The following is a 15,071-nucleotide window of genomic DNA, read 5'->3' as shown; positions in this document are numbered from 1 at the left end:
GGACAGGCAGAGGCGGATCAACAACTCAGAGCAAGGAAGTCAGCTGGGTTTTCTGATCCCCGTTTTCCACCCAAAGAAAATGAAAGAACTGTTCTTTACACTACACATGAATAATAAGGGATCATAAAGATGATCTAGTTCTGTGCTTTCTTATTCAGATGAGAAAACTGAGGCTCAAAGAGGTAAAATAATTGGTCCAAGGTCACACAGGGACCCGATGGATGGTTCCAGGCTTTTTTGCAGGACAAAATAGAATCATTTTGGAGAGGCAATTTAAAGGAAGTATCATGTTTTTGCAACTAAGATTTTTCATGTAGATTTATCTTGGTAGAGTCTTCAAGTTTGACACTTAACTCATACCAGAGAGAAGAAAATGTGTGAAGCCACTTACAAACATTTCTGCAGGATTCTCCTTAAGACTGCAGTGGTTTTATCTTTACTCCTAGGCATGTGTGACACAATCAACCTGCCTCCTGGATCTACAGGACCCCTCAAGCCCACACTGTATCCCACTTTGTCCTCTCCTCCACTTGATTAATGACACGTGTGTCCATACCACTCTGCTGGACTTTTTCTTATACTGATTTAAACAATTTAGAGTTTATTCCCCTATGAATCTCACCAACTAGATTAAAGTGCCTTGCCAATAGGGACTACATGTTTTAATAAAACAGTTCCTGTTTTATTGTTCATGCCATAATGGACGCTCGATAAGTTAATCCATTGATGACTGCTTATTTGCATGAATGTTTATGGCTACTCTGCCTCTCATCCTGAATTACACTGGATGTAGAAAAACAACCCCCTTGTCCAAGGAACCTTCAGTTCTAGAAACCAGTGAACTCCATCATGTATTTATAAGGGTCCTGCTGAGAAGCCTTGCATCCCCTCTATTATTAATTAATTATTTCTAGATTTAAAAAATTCTTCTGCGTTTCCATTTGTGCCTTTCCATCTCCAGGCACTTACAAGCTTGTGGGTTAAGCTGTAACTGCTATTCTATCATCAATTTCTGAAATTTTTCATATCCTATTAGAGAAGGCAGATAATACAAGGGCAACTGAGTTGTAGAACAAGTTCATGCCAAGGGACGATTTGTATTCTGATAGTGTAGGAAATCCTATAATGCATAAAAGTGTTTCCAATAAGGCTTAATGTATGCATCACAGTTAAAAATAATTCAGTCTGTCCTGATGATTGATTTGAAACACGAGATTGAGACTGACAGCTAAGTCCCTTTTCGCTGCCTCCCAAACATTTTCCATGCAATGAAGATTAATTCCTTTTATTGTGTTGAAATAATAATAGAGTCATAAAACATAACAGAACAAGATCAAGTTGACAAAGTATGTGTTTGATTAATTGCTTTAGTAGGTGATAGGTGCTGACTGAAGTGTTTTTTATTTCTCAATATTCATCTTTCAGTGTTTCAACATGTAATGCAAAAAATATATATTTACCAACCCCCAACTCTATGAACAAAAACTGAGGCACAAAATGCATGTGTCAGAAGTAGTCAAAGCATGAAAAGCCTAATACCTGTTTAGAATCTTTAGGTTATGGCAGGCTGATTGGGTTGACTTGTCAGCCAGGACAGGAGGATAATTGATCAGATAATGCAACCTGGCATTTAAGGCGTTTGTACTCTCTCTTCTTAAGTGATGTCTGGCTTCTCCGTTGCAAAACAGAAGGTCCAAATTGCTCAGAGAAAATACAGGAACCATTCTCAGTGGCATCTGCCTCTGTGCTCTCTTAACCGTGGTCTCAACTGAGATGGGCTTTGTCATGGGATCCTGTGAGGAACTCATGGGTAAGAAGATGAGACAGACATTCAAGTATTGGCCACTGAGTTGTATTCAGCTGGTGGAGGCCACGTCAATCAGAGTTCAAGACTTTCAGAACCTTTTCTCTTTTTCTGTTCTATGTTGTAATCCTAAACTATACGACTTTTCCTATCTATCTGAATTTATTCACTCTTTATTCATTTATCTTTCTCATTTGTCTACCACGTGATAGAACCTGGAATACAGCAATTAACATGACACACATGTTTGCCGTCCTCAGAGATTGTATAGCCTATTTAGAGAAAAAGACACTCAACGTGTCAGTTCCATAAACTGTGATGGGTGTTGGGATAGCTGAAAGTACAGGGCACAGCAGAAACATGTATCAGAGATGTGTAGGGGTACTCCGCTCCAGCAGGTTAAGGAAGACAGATCATCTGGAGATGTTTAAGCTAAAATCCAAACATTTAGAAGGAGTTAGCAAGGCGACGTTGTATTATTTGATTGTGGGTGGATGGCGTGGCAGTCATCTTCTACTTCTTCCTTACTCAAGAAAACTAATATTGAGAGTTCTCATTTTAGTAATTCGGAAGTAGCTTGTATGAAACAAACTCTCCCACAGAAAGCAGTTGCAAGCTCTGGACAAATATATATAAAACAGCTATGTAAAGTCACTGAAGAGAAACCAAAAGTAGGAAGAAACTTGAGAAGATTCACTCTTCAAAGATGGAAATCTCAGTGGGCAAGGTCCATGATTTTTCAGATTGTCCCCTGAGAGCACATAGTGCTGGGCAGTTAGAAATCAAGCAGAAACCCTCAGTCTCAGAGGTGGCTGGAAATCAGAGAGGGGAAGTCCCTCATGTAATCCTGTGAGCTACAGAGAGGCTGCTCTGATTCTGCTTGTAATATTACCTGAAAAACTCGGGGGCCCCCGAGCTGCACGTGTCCTGGGAAGATGACAGACGTCCAGAAGAAAGCAAAAGATTTTCAGCTGCAAAACCTAAGTAAGAGATTTAAGCTGCCCCTAATGCAGGAGATACAGTGTTTAGAGTTTGCGTCCTGTCGCTCTGAGGAGGCTCAGAGAGACCTGCTTTAGGTGGAAGTTTAAAGCTTTTTGGAGCCCTGTTACCCTGAAGATGAAGTCTAGGGCTGGTCACAGCTTTCTCTGTCCTGCCTTTGGAGGAGAGGAGATACTCTTTGTATGTTTCCAACAAGGCCCTCTGATTTTCAGTCCTAGTTTTTTAATTGGCTATTAATTGCCCTCAGATTTTTATTACCTTTTTCCAGAGCTCAATTTAACCACCTAGTTCTATTGTTCTTATAGTTACTATTTCATATTTCTCAAAGCCCTGATAAATTACACCAGCTAGTGCCTTCTTTTCCATTGATATATCAACCCAATTCACCACTGGTGAAAGGTCAAGCATTTGCATCCCTAGTTTTTGTAGGGACTATTAGGGATCCACTGACCATTGGTAACGGGATCTTCCTTGCTACCCTGGCAACAAGTGACCCAGCTCAAAAATGCCATCTTATTGGTTGCTGTTCCTGATCACCAGGATACCAACTATTGCCATTAAGAAGTATATTCTCAGATAGAGTTTAGCATGCATGATGTTTGGGAATGCGCTTGGGATCATACCTGTAAAAGAAAGGGAGCAGAAGCCAGATTGGATAGAGTAAGAAGTTGAAATATAATGCCTGGAGCCAACCGAGAACTCTGGGAAAAAAGCTCTTCAGTATCATTCCCCACTGGGACAAGATGGCCTGGCCTTTATATAGTAAACACAATACACCTACCCAGAGAAGATCTTTAACTTGTGCAATTTGGTTCTCTGCACTGAGCCAATCCCTAAAGAAGCTGACAGCTAAAGGCTGTCTGCTAACAGCGCTCTCAAACCTGGGTCAGCAGGTGCTTTCATTGAAGGGGATTTGGGTGGTTTTTCAGAGTAATTATCACAGTCTACAACCACCATCTTGGACCCTTAGATGATAAGCTTAAAGGTAACAGGCAACACTCCAAAATGGCAGAATGGAAAGTTAGAAAGAGGCTGATTTTTTGAACCCTGGAAACATCTAGATTAGGAACTCTTGCTAGGATATTATACATGTCTCATTGTTGTAACCATTGTTAGCTGGATTTTCAGTTGCTGAAAACTGAAAACAGATAGGGGAGGGAGAGAAGGGTGGGCTGTGCGTTACAGGCAGAGGAAATGTCTCATGAAACAGCCCAGATGCCAGAGAACAAGTATCTTTTGAATAACTGAAACAAGTCTAGTACAGGTGAAGTATACATTGTACAGGATAGAGAAGAAAGAAAGTTCTAGAAGTAAGCAGGGGTGAAACCATGGAGAGCCTCTCAAACTTCCTTATGCAGTTGATTTTATCCCAAGGGCAAGAGAAAGCGATCGTAAGGTTTTCAGTAGGAAAGTGATATAGTAAGGTTGTGCTTTTGAAAGATCTCTCCAGCTCCGCTAAGGAGCTTAGCTTGGAGAGGCCAAGGCAAGATACAGGGAGATGTTTTGGGAAGTAATTGCTTTAATCCTGATGAAAGGGGGCTTGTAGCAGAGTAGTAGCAGTGGGATGGAAAACAGTGAACAGAATGAGAGATATTTAGAGGTCAGAACTAATTGCACCAATTCAATGAGGAAATAACTTGAAACTGGGGATGATTCCCCATGTCCTGGCTTGGGCAGCAAATCCTTGGGCGTACCAGAGGTGTGGTATAGGCACTGGGCTCTGGATCCAGGCTCTGTGCTTCCTTCCTGACTTTGGTACTTCCTAGCTGGGTGCCTTGTACCAATTTTCACCATTCTGTACTTGTTTTCATATCTGTAAACTGTGGTTAAGTATCTACCTTAGAAGCTTGTATGAAGAGTAAATGAATTAATACAGGTGAAATGCTTGTCATAGTAACTTCTCAATAAATACAACTCTCATTATCATTAGGGACCGCACTCTGGTTTTCCCATTCCCGCTTCTTGTTTGCTTTTTCGACCTTGTCAGTTCTGGTGCTTCATTCCCAGTGCAATAATCTGCTCTGACTGTCACTTGCTTCTTCCTCCATGACTCGCTTTGGCATTTCTGATGCCCTGGCCAGGCCCCATTCGTTCTCTCACACATAACAGTGGAGGAGCGGATAGTATTAAAGGAAAACAACCTCTTGATGAAAGCTATTTAAAGTTGTATGTATCGAAGGTACTTGTCCTCAGATGGAACAGGCGGATCCAATGGCTGAACACTCTGGCATCTAGGACCGATGACATCAACCTCCCATTCCTTAGGCAATGGCGGAATTCCAGACCGCATCCTAAGATTCCACATTGATGCATCCTCATTCTTCTCTGTACTGTGTTAAATTTTATCCGACCCTCATCTGAGATACCCACTCCTTGAGCAATAGTTAATGGCTACATTCCACTAAAATCTTGATTTAAAAGTCAATCATGTCGGGCTTCCCTGGTGGTGCAGTGGTTGAGAGTCCGCCTGCCGATGCAGGGGACACGAGTTCGTGCCCCGGTCCGGGAAGATCCCACATGCCGTGGAGCGGCTGTGCCCGTGAGCCATGGCCACTGAGCCTGCGCGTCCGGAGCTTGTTGCTCCGCAACAGGAGAGGCCACAACAATGAGAGGCCCACATACCGCAAAAAAAAAAAAAAAAAAGTCAATCATGTCCCATCCTCCCAGCACATTCACTCTGGTCCTCCCACCCAGTGATTTTATGCTCTCAATGAGGTCTTCTAATCCTCGCTGAGAGGATCATGTTTTTACTTTCCATCACTCTTTATCTTCTTCCCTTCCTTCCATACCCAGTCTAGAATTTATAGTAAACACCTTAACTCTCTAATCCTCCCCTGCACCCTGCATATTTCTCTCAATTATACTTGCCCTGCAAAACTCCATCCTCATTTAAATCCAGGCACGTGCCTATTCCATACTTGCACGTGGTCCACTGAATTTTGCCGAAGGGGGAAGAAAAATGACAGAACCATGGTGGCTGGACTTAATTCAAATTTCTGACCACAGTTCTGAAACAGGGACTCACCATCAATAACGTTGCCTCACTTTCCTGATTAAATTCATTCTCCACACTCTCAGATAATTATCTTGTGCATTCTTCTCCCCAAGTCTCCCTCTCCCTCTCCACATACCTCATACTCTCAACTGATAATCTCACCATGGACTTGATAGGGAAATTATATCAAAGTAGATGAGAGTTATCGCACCTTTTCACCATTTCCACTGGAGGTGCTTTCAATGAAAAGAGTGCACTTACAAATATTTTAGACAATTGATTTCACCTAAGCTCTGGTTTTTAACCCCAGGATGTCTTATCAAGGGCTTCATTCCTAAAATCACCCTCTTCTCTTCTGCATCAATTTCTCCCCCTTTATTGGGTTCTGACAAAGTCCCAAACCTACCCTGACTGCATTTCTCCACAGTGCATTAGCAACCTAGTTGCTCAGTCCAGAAGTCTGGATTCCTTTCTTTTCATCATCTGCAACATGTAATTCATCAGTGAGTCCTGCGTGCCCTAAGGTGAACTTCAAAATACGTTCTGAATCTGACTTCATTTCCCCACCTCCAATGTCATGGTCCTAATTCATGCCTGTTATCTCTGGCATGAACGACTGCCACAGTCCCCTTTCAGGTCCTCCTGCCTTTGTCCCTGCCTCCTGCAGTCTGTTTGCTATGACATCCTCAGGTTCATCTTAAGAATAACTCAGATCGTATCTCTCCAGTGCTACTAACCCTTGAATAGCTTCCAATTATACAAACACAACAATGAGAGAAAAACCTTTGCATTATGGTCCATGAACTTATTCTTGTTCAGTTCTCCAGTCCTGTCTGTCTCCACTACTCCTTTAACTCATCAGCTGCACTAACCTTCTTTCTGTTTCGCTCATATGGCATTCCAAGGACTTTGCATTTGTTCTTTCCTTTGCTCATTATTCCGGTCTCAAATCTAATATCACCTGCTCAAAGAGGCCTCTCCTAGCAAACCTAGCTAAAAACCACTCACCCACTCCCATTCTCTACCTCATTATTGTTCCTGCATTCTGTCTTCTGCATATAACTTCTTGATTCTCAACATTCTCTTATTTATATTATCTCCCTCCACCCCCATCACAGACATAGTGCAGATGCCTGCCTAAGTTCCTTAAAGCAGGATCTCTCTCCCTCTCCGTCCCTGTATCTCCCTCCCTGCTGCATTGCTAGCAACTAATGAATATTTGACACTTATCACTTGTGATCAACAGATGTTTGTTGATTGACTGAATGATGACTGATTGATATTGAAGCCTTACTATTAAAAACCTATACTACTGAGACATTGTGTCCATACTTGAGAAATTAGGAAGAGGGATAAAACTAAATGTGTTCCTTTGGTAGAGGAACAAATCAACTCTCTGTATTTAAGCAGATAGAATAAACAAGTTCCACAGAGGAAACACGAGGTAAATGGAAGCTACACAGACACAGAACAGTATATTTGAGATTTTATTCTATATATCATTCTATCCTATCCTGCTTTTTCACTTAATGTCATAAGTATCATTAAAATTCTTTGTAAACATAATATTCAACTGTTGAATAATATTCAATTTTCTATAGAAGGACCATAATTAATTTAACTATTCTATTGTTCATTGACATTTACTTTAATTTTTTTCTTTTATAAATAAACATGCTTATGCATCAGTCTTTTTCAACATTTCTGATTCTTTCCTTAGTAAGAACTCCTAGAAGGGGAAAAAGTACTTAAAAAGATAAATATATTAAACGTTACCAAGACATATTACTAAATAACTTCCTAAGATATTTGGGTAATTTATATTCACATAGTCTATAAAAGTAACCATTTCATAGCACCCTCTGACATTAATAACATTTATTTTACTGTTTGCTCACTTACAGGCAAAAAAAGGTTAATCTCAATATTTTTATTTGCATTTCTGTGATTACTAGAGAGTCATAAATATTTCAGATATTTCCATTATCTCTTGTATTTTGTACATTTGTATGTTATATTTTCTCTTCTTTTTCTGAATGATAGTCTCAATTTTTGTGAAGTCTTTCTGTATTAAGTGTATAATCATTTATCTACTATATTTGCTTCAAATATTTATCATATCTACATATTTTAGAAGAATGCTTGACCTAATGTCAGCAATATTAGAGGCTCTGAGGGCAAAGGTAAATCTAAGGTACAGTAGAAAAGTGCCTTCCTCTGGAGGGTAGAATGTGCTAGAAATTGGTCCAGGCAGGATAACTAAGGATTTGCCTGAATAGAGTTCAAGTGGGACATAAAGGATTTAGGATTTTACAGGATCAAGAGGAAGTAACATTCAGTAAAGCAAACTTCCCAGACTGAGTACTAATTTTCCTACAAAAACAAGGTCTGTCATGGCTGAGAGACCAGGCACAGAGAGTAAAGCAGTAGTAATTTGTCTTTTCTAAGATAAGGATTAGAGCATCTTTGATATCTTAGACACTTTCTTTTCCAACCTATAGCCTTTGACCTCACACATCTCTCCTCTGAGGCCATAATATTAAGGAAATTTAAAAAGTTTTTTATCTAATACCCAGAGAGCAGTCGGGGGGGGTGGGGGGAGGGCAGATGCTAAAGAGAACAGAATTGAATTCTAATTCCCCAGAATTGAAGCTGGGGAAGTAAGAAAATATGCCCAAAGAGCATTTTGGTTGTGGGAGAGAAAAGGGAGACAGCTCGAGAGACAAAATTAGCAATGAGACAGCAGGTACAAGGAGCCGACCCAACCACAGACCCGTGCAGAACTCGCCTTCCCTGGTGGGTTGAATAAATATGTTAACAGCCAAAGGAAAGTCTTCAAAACCCAAATACCTGGGATGAGAAGAATCTATATTTTTCTTATGAAATCATGCTTTTTCGCACTTATGCAGCTTCTCAGTGACCTTAGCCAGCTGTGCACACCGGGCACTGGCACAGGCGCAGGGACTTGTGCCTAATGGGTGTGCCACGTTTCTCAACTTAAGTGCCTTGAAATGGCACCGGCTGAGAATGTCCTTATTAACACCGTGACCATGCTACTAAACCGTTTTCCCTTAATTTGAAATGAAATTTATTATATTAAACCTATTAAACAATTTCCTGAGATATACTGCCACAACAGTGTCTTTCTTTTTCACTTGCACGTACAGAGTCAATTGTCATTCAGCAATGGGAGGGAAAAAATAGCCTTTCTTATCTCTCATTTCTTATTTATTTAGAGTTCCCTCAGGCTTTTCAGTGTTACCCAGAAGAAGCTGCCTTGCTCTTAGTAATTCAGTTCTTCAAATATCATGGAAATTGGCTTTAGGATGCAATGCATGAAAATGCAAAAAGGAAAAGCTTACTTTGGTTATCCCCAAATTAAAGCAGTTCATAAAAAGGAATTTTTTTTATTTTTTGGTTTCTGTGAACAAATTACTGTTCTCAAAGTCTTTTTTTAAAAAGATCTGAAATTTTCGAGCTATTTGTTTTCCTGGCTCCCTGCATCATTCCTCCTCCTGAGTAAACTGCCCCAATCCTTTTTTCTTGCCCGTCCCAAACTCAGCCATCTCAGCTCCCATCCTGCACGTTTTCAGCATCAAAACAGAACTCTTCAGTGGCCACTGTGCTCTCCCTCAGTATCACGGGAGGCATCTGAGTGTCATTTATTCACCCATTCATTTATTATCTTATTCAACAAACTAATTAGAATCTGTTGAAACCCAGATGCTAGGAAAATACAAAGGTTCATTCATTCTCTCACACTGTCCTAGGGATGGACCCCACCTAATTTTTCTGTTCCTAATTTTCTTTTTAATTTTATGTAATTTTTAAAGAATCTATCAATTGCATCTGGATTTCAAATTCATTACTTATGAATATTCATAATATATTTTAAAAATCTGTATACTTATGTCCTCTTTTTAAATTTCTATTCTGTAGCTGCTTCCACCTTTTCATTCTCCATTTTGTTTATTTGCATATTCTTTCTTTCTTTCTGTGGTTTTGTTTGTTTGTTTATTTGTTTGTTTTGGTTAGCCCTGGCAGAAGTTTGTTTTAACAATCTTTTGGAAGAATCAGCTTTCCATTTGTTAATCTTCTTTAGTGTTCATATATTGTCTAAATTTCATCAAGTCTTTTCTTACTTTTATTATTTTCTTGCTTCTTACTTCTTGTCCCTTTGGGTTTGATTTTTTTCTCCCTAACTTCCTGAATTGACTGCCACCTTCCACCTTTCTACTTTCTTGATAAATGGGTGTAAAACTCTACATTTCCCATTAAGGACTGCTTTAGCTCTGTTGCACAAATTTGTCTTTTAACCCATTAATTATCATTTATTCTGAATACTTCCTATATTTCCTTTTATAACCTGAGAGATAACTCAGTAATTATTTAGTTTCCAAACATATTGGATTTTGCAAAAATAATACTTTTTGTATTATAGTCATTCTTTGAAATTTATTGAGACTTCCTCTGTGTCAATATGGGACCATTTTTTTTGGGGGGGTGGTCAATGTTTGTGTGTGCTTAAAAAATATTATCTCTCTTCATTGAGTGTGGACTACATTTATTAATATTCTTTTAGTCTTCAAAATCTCTGCTTTTCCTTCCTGTTTAATCTCCTAATTTCGAAATGAGGTGTAGAAATTCTTAGTAACTTATCTCTTTCTTTTAACATTCCATCCAGTTGATGCTTGATATATGTGAAGGCTATATTGTTGGGTATATATTATATATATAGCTGTTGTATGATACCTTGTATAAGAATGTAGTGTCCTTCTTTTAACATTATATTACTTTTGTCTTAAAGACTATTTAATCAGATCCTGTGAAAACAACCCTCGATTTTCTTTGGTTCATTTTTGTTTGAGATATCACTTTATATCCCTTTCTTTTTAACCATTTTCCTCTTATGTTAAGCATGTCTCCTGTTAGCACTGTTTTTGCTTTGTTTTTAATTAAATCTTAGCTTTTTAATTGATATGTCTAGTCCATTTATAATTATTCTAATTATTTTTATACTAGAATTTTGTTCCATCATATAATTTCCTATTTTCCATTAACTCCTTTTTTTTTCATTATTTTCTCCTGGGTCAAGTGAAAAAATGAATCCAGGCTAAAGTCAGAAGAGTCTTTACTTGAAAAGACTATTACAATAAGGGGAGAAGGACAATTGCAATAGAGAGAATTCTCAGATCATGAGGTCTGCTAGCATCTTAAGGGTTAGGCAGGAAGGAATTTTCTCTTATAGGGAACAGTAAACAAGCCTACAAAGAACCAGGCATGGGGGAGTGGGATGAACAATTGAGCAGGAACCATCTTGATCAGCAGATAATTAGGAGGGGCCGTTAAGAAGGACTGCAGACTGCAGCCACACTGAGATCCTAGAATGGAGATTTTTCATTTGCCCTGTGTACTTTGTACAACAAAAACTGTGTCCTTATATTAATTAGGTGATTTTTAAAATATTCTTTTCCTTGCTAAGAACATAACCATTAACATACCGATTATGGTTTGAAAAACAATTATCTACATTTCAAACTGATTTATATCCAAAGTTATTCAGTTCCCCTTATTCTACTCTCTTCCTCAAAGTCACAGTCTTCAAACTGAGGAAAATTAAATTGCTCATAGTTTATCCAAACCCATGATTCTTTCAGAGGAATTCTTTTTTTAAAACTTTTTATTTATTTTTGGCCGTGCTACATGGCATGCAGGATCTTAGTTCCCCAACCAGGGACAGAACCTGTGCCCCCTGACCCGTGCCCCCTGCATTGGAAGCTCAGAGTCTTAACCACTGGACTGCCAGGGAATTCCCCAGAGGAGCTCTTAACGTCAGTACTGTAGCCTGTCTCTTGTCATCTGGATAAGGTGATTTCAATGGGCTTATCCAGCCCTGCCCAAGCTTTCAGTATCTCTTATTTCTTCACCAGTTTCCTGGTATGCACACTGCAGGCAAAATCACCTGTCTACAGAGCAAGTCAAAGAACATCCCCTCCTTACTTATAAACCAATGCATCTCCTATAGGTACTTTCAGACATGGCCCCAAACTACTTATGCCTACCTCAGTAACTATTACTGCCCTCTCCCGTCACTGCACCAAATACCTTTCTGTTCCTCAAATGTGCCCTACCTCTTGGTCTTTATACATGCTCTGGCTCTTCTCTCTTCCCTACCCATGTGACACAATAAAAAAATACATAGATGTTGGATAAATCATGACAGAATTCAAATCCCAGCTCTGCCAATTACAAGTTATATAATTGCTCGCAAATTACTCAGCGTAATTGACCTTTAATTTCATCTATAAAATGAAAATAAAATACTTAATTGGATGTCTGAGAAGATCAAATCAATTAATAGACATAAATCATTTATTATTATGATTACCCTAATAAGTACTCAATCAATATTTGTTTAATCAATTCACACCATAGCAAGCAATAATTCCAGGTATTTACTTCATCAACATCTACCTGTTCGCTCTTATTCCAAGCAATACAATCTGTCAATCAGTAATTTACTATATTATCATGTTGCATTATTGAGCTTTCCAAGCACACGACTTACATCAGCATTATATATATACATATATATATATATTTTATCCCTTCATAATTTTTAGGAAAGTGTTAATAAAATGTAGGTAATTAGTATCTAAGTGTTTCTATAATTATCCATATCTGCACTGCTCACTGCATCCTATTTCCCAGCCTCCATTCTCTATGATTTTAGTTCTGGACATCATTTCAGATAAACTATTTTGTCCACTAAATACATCCATGGAAGTCATAAAACAAGGTTTTAAATTGTACCATTTTAAATGTTCATCTTGTAGAGAAGAAGGGAAACAAATTTTGATAAAATTTTACTCTGGGACTGTGCGTCTTGTTGATTAGCTAACCCACTTCATACTGTTACCACATACAGCCATCTATCCATTCTGCAAGTAATTGCTGGCCCTGGGAATGATTGATTGACAAGAAAATCTTGGTTATTAGACCTCTTTTGGTTCACAGTCTGGCATTGAAGGTACACGTTGAACAACTAATTACAACAAAGTATGGTAAATGTTGGGAGAAAGTGTGTCCCAGGTCAGTGGGAACAGAGAGCAGAGGCATCCACCTGAAAACAGCATTTGGGATTCAAGCCCCAGTAGCTATTTCCCAAGAAACTCTTCCAGAAAACCTGTTTATTGCAGTTTAGCAGTTCCAAATCCTGAAAAAGGAAAGATGATTTTTAAAGAATCCCTTAGTCACTTAAAACATCATCTCAACCATCTAATTCTCCCTGGAGCTCCTGGTAATTATAGCACATTTTCTCCCTCAGTTGTCAGTGAAAAAAATCCTGTTGTAGGTCATCACTGCCCTATTGTTAGACCAGGACTTTTTTTTTAAACAAATCAGCCTAAACAAAAGGCCTGCTGCAGCTTAGGTACTGGAGAAGGTACATTCTGCCTGGTCCAAGGTGTTGTCAGCAGAGAGCAAAATCCACACTAAAAAAGCAGCCTGTCTTGGGAGGTAGCAACACCACTGTAATAGACGCAATTAAAGCAGAAACCGATAGTCATTGTTCAGGGACGCGAGGGAATGGACTTATCCACAGAGCCGGAAGTTGAAAGGATGATCAGTCCCTAATGACCACAGTCTTGCAAATTCGGATATAAATTTATATATATTAAATATTTAACACATTAAATATTATATATATATATATGCATTTATATAATGTGTGTTATGGGAATCCAAAGGAACAAAAGATTTTCATTTAAAGGTAATAGAGAAAGCTTTATGGACAAGGCAGTATTTGACCTGTATGAAAAGTTATGAAAAAATTTCAGTGATGTCAGAAAGGAAGATACAGAACATGTTTAGATCTTCCTGAGCCATTCTAGCTCGAGCAGAGACTATTGCGGGGTTTTTGACTGAGATACGCATAGAAAGAAAAATCCAATTGTAAAGGCACCCAAGTAAGGGGCAAGACTCTCAGATTGTGACTTGTTCCTTCAAGAGAATCTGACTCACATTCTATCCGCATTCTTCCCAGAGGATATTTCTTTGGTCTGGAACTAACAAATACTTATTTTGGAACTGAAACTATTTCTACATTGAAATGACTTCTTAGTGGGATTGAGGACTTGAAATCTTCCCTGAAATCAATTTCAAACACGTGAGTAGGTGTCTCCCTCATATATATGTCTTCATGTGTTTTCATTCATCATTAGAGAAGACCTGATGTACAATACTGTCCACAGTCCCTTTAGCATCCTGGATGGAGCAGAATCAAAGTGGCTTTTGACCAGAAGGGACAGATATCCTCTCATCTGAACCTACCTGTCAGTAAAATTGTTGGCGTGATTCTGGATACAGCTCAGCTTAAGAGGACATCACAGATTTCTACTCTAATTGCTTTCCTGGAAGCAGATACCAACTACAGCTACCAGTTATTACTTGTACTTCACCAGCAATGTCAGAAGCCCTGCCTGACAAACATTTTTTTAAATGGGGATATATTTTCTAGAATATCTAAGATCTGCAGTGTTGTTTTACCAAACTGAAGCCAATATGGCTAAAAGAGACCTCTGAGAATTTAAAGAGTAAAATTATCCATGTACAAACACATGGTATCTCATACAATAATCTTTCAATAGCATGTCTTAAAACAGCTACAAAAATAAGTTGAATTCGCTGATAATATATTAGTTGATGAAAACCCAAAGGTGGAACTCAGCATAACTGCCCTGCGGTACTGAAATGATGAGCAGAGAGTGCTGAGTAATCCGGAGATTTGGACTTCTCCAAAGGAAAGATGCAGTCTTGCTTTTTAATGCTTTGGAATGGATGATAAATGTAATTCATTCAGCTTGCACCCAATATTTATTGAAGCATTGTCTTACACACTGAGAATATGGCTGCAAAACAAAAACAAAACCAAAAAGCACCACAGAAATGTCTCTGCCCGCATGCGACTTACATTCCAATGCGAAGATGTTGGCAGTAAATAAAACAGGCCAATAAAGAGTAGTTCAGGGGAATTCCCTGGCAGTCCAGTGGTTAGGACTCCACACTTGCACTGCCGAAGTTGTGGGTTCAATCCTTGGTTAGGAACAAAAATCCCTCACACCGCGAGGCGGGGCCAAAAAAAAGAATAAGTCAGATGGTGATCAAAGCTGTGGAGAAACAGAAAGCCAAGAGTAAGGATAAGCATACCGAGGCGGCAGGGGGAGTGGGAACTGTCATTTCATGTCAGGTTGTCAGTCCAGGCATCACTGATTT

General features: G+C 38.9%; 1 long non-coding RNA gene across 2 annotated transcripts in view; it reads right to left on the bottom strand.

The window, feature by feature from the left end:
- The window catches only part of LOC137216214 (uncharacterized), a 97,643-nt gene that overhangs the window by 9,415 nt on the left and 73,157 nt on the right, over window positions 1–15,071 (bottom strand). Inside the window, exons 4-5 of one of the 2 annotated variants that reach the window (XR_010939635.1) lie at window positions 14,770–14,965; window positions 11,372–13,014 (exon numbers count right to left, since the gene is read on the bottom strand). The exons of the other annotated variant lie outside the window; for it this stretch is intronic. This is a non-coding gene — a long non-coding RNA (uncharacterized lncRNA). Of the gene's footprint in view, window positions 1–11,371; window positions 13,015–14,769; window positions 14,966–15,071 lie in introns of those variants that run through there. 2 annotated transcript variants of the gene reach the window in all.

The sequence above is a fragment of the Pseudorca crassidens genome, chromosome 21, assembly GCF_039906515.1.
Source record: "Pseudorca crassidens isolate mPseCra1 chromosome 21, mPseCra1.hap1, whole genome shotgun sequence".
In the NCBI taxonomy this organism is placed as follows: domain Eukaryota; kingdom Metazoa; phylum Chordata; class Mammalia; order Artiodactyla; family Delphinidae; genus Pseudorca; species Pseudorca crassidens.
This window is presented reverse-complemented; position numbering and strand designations above follow the sequence as displayed.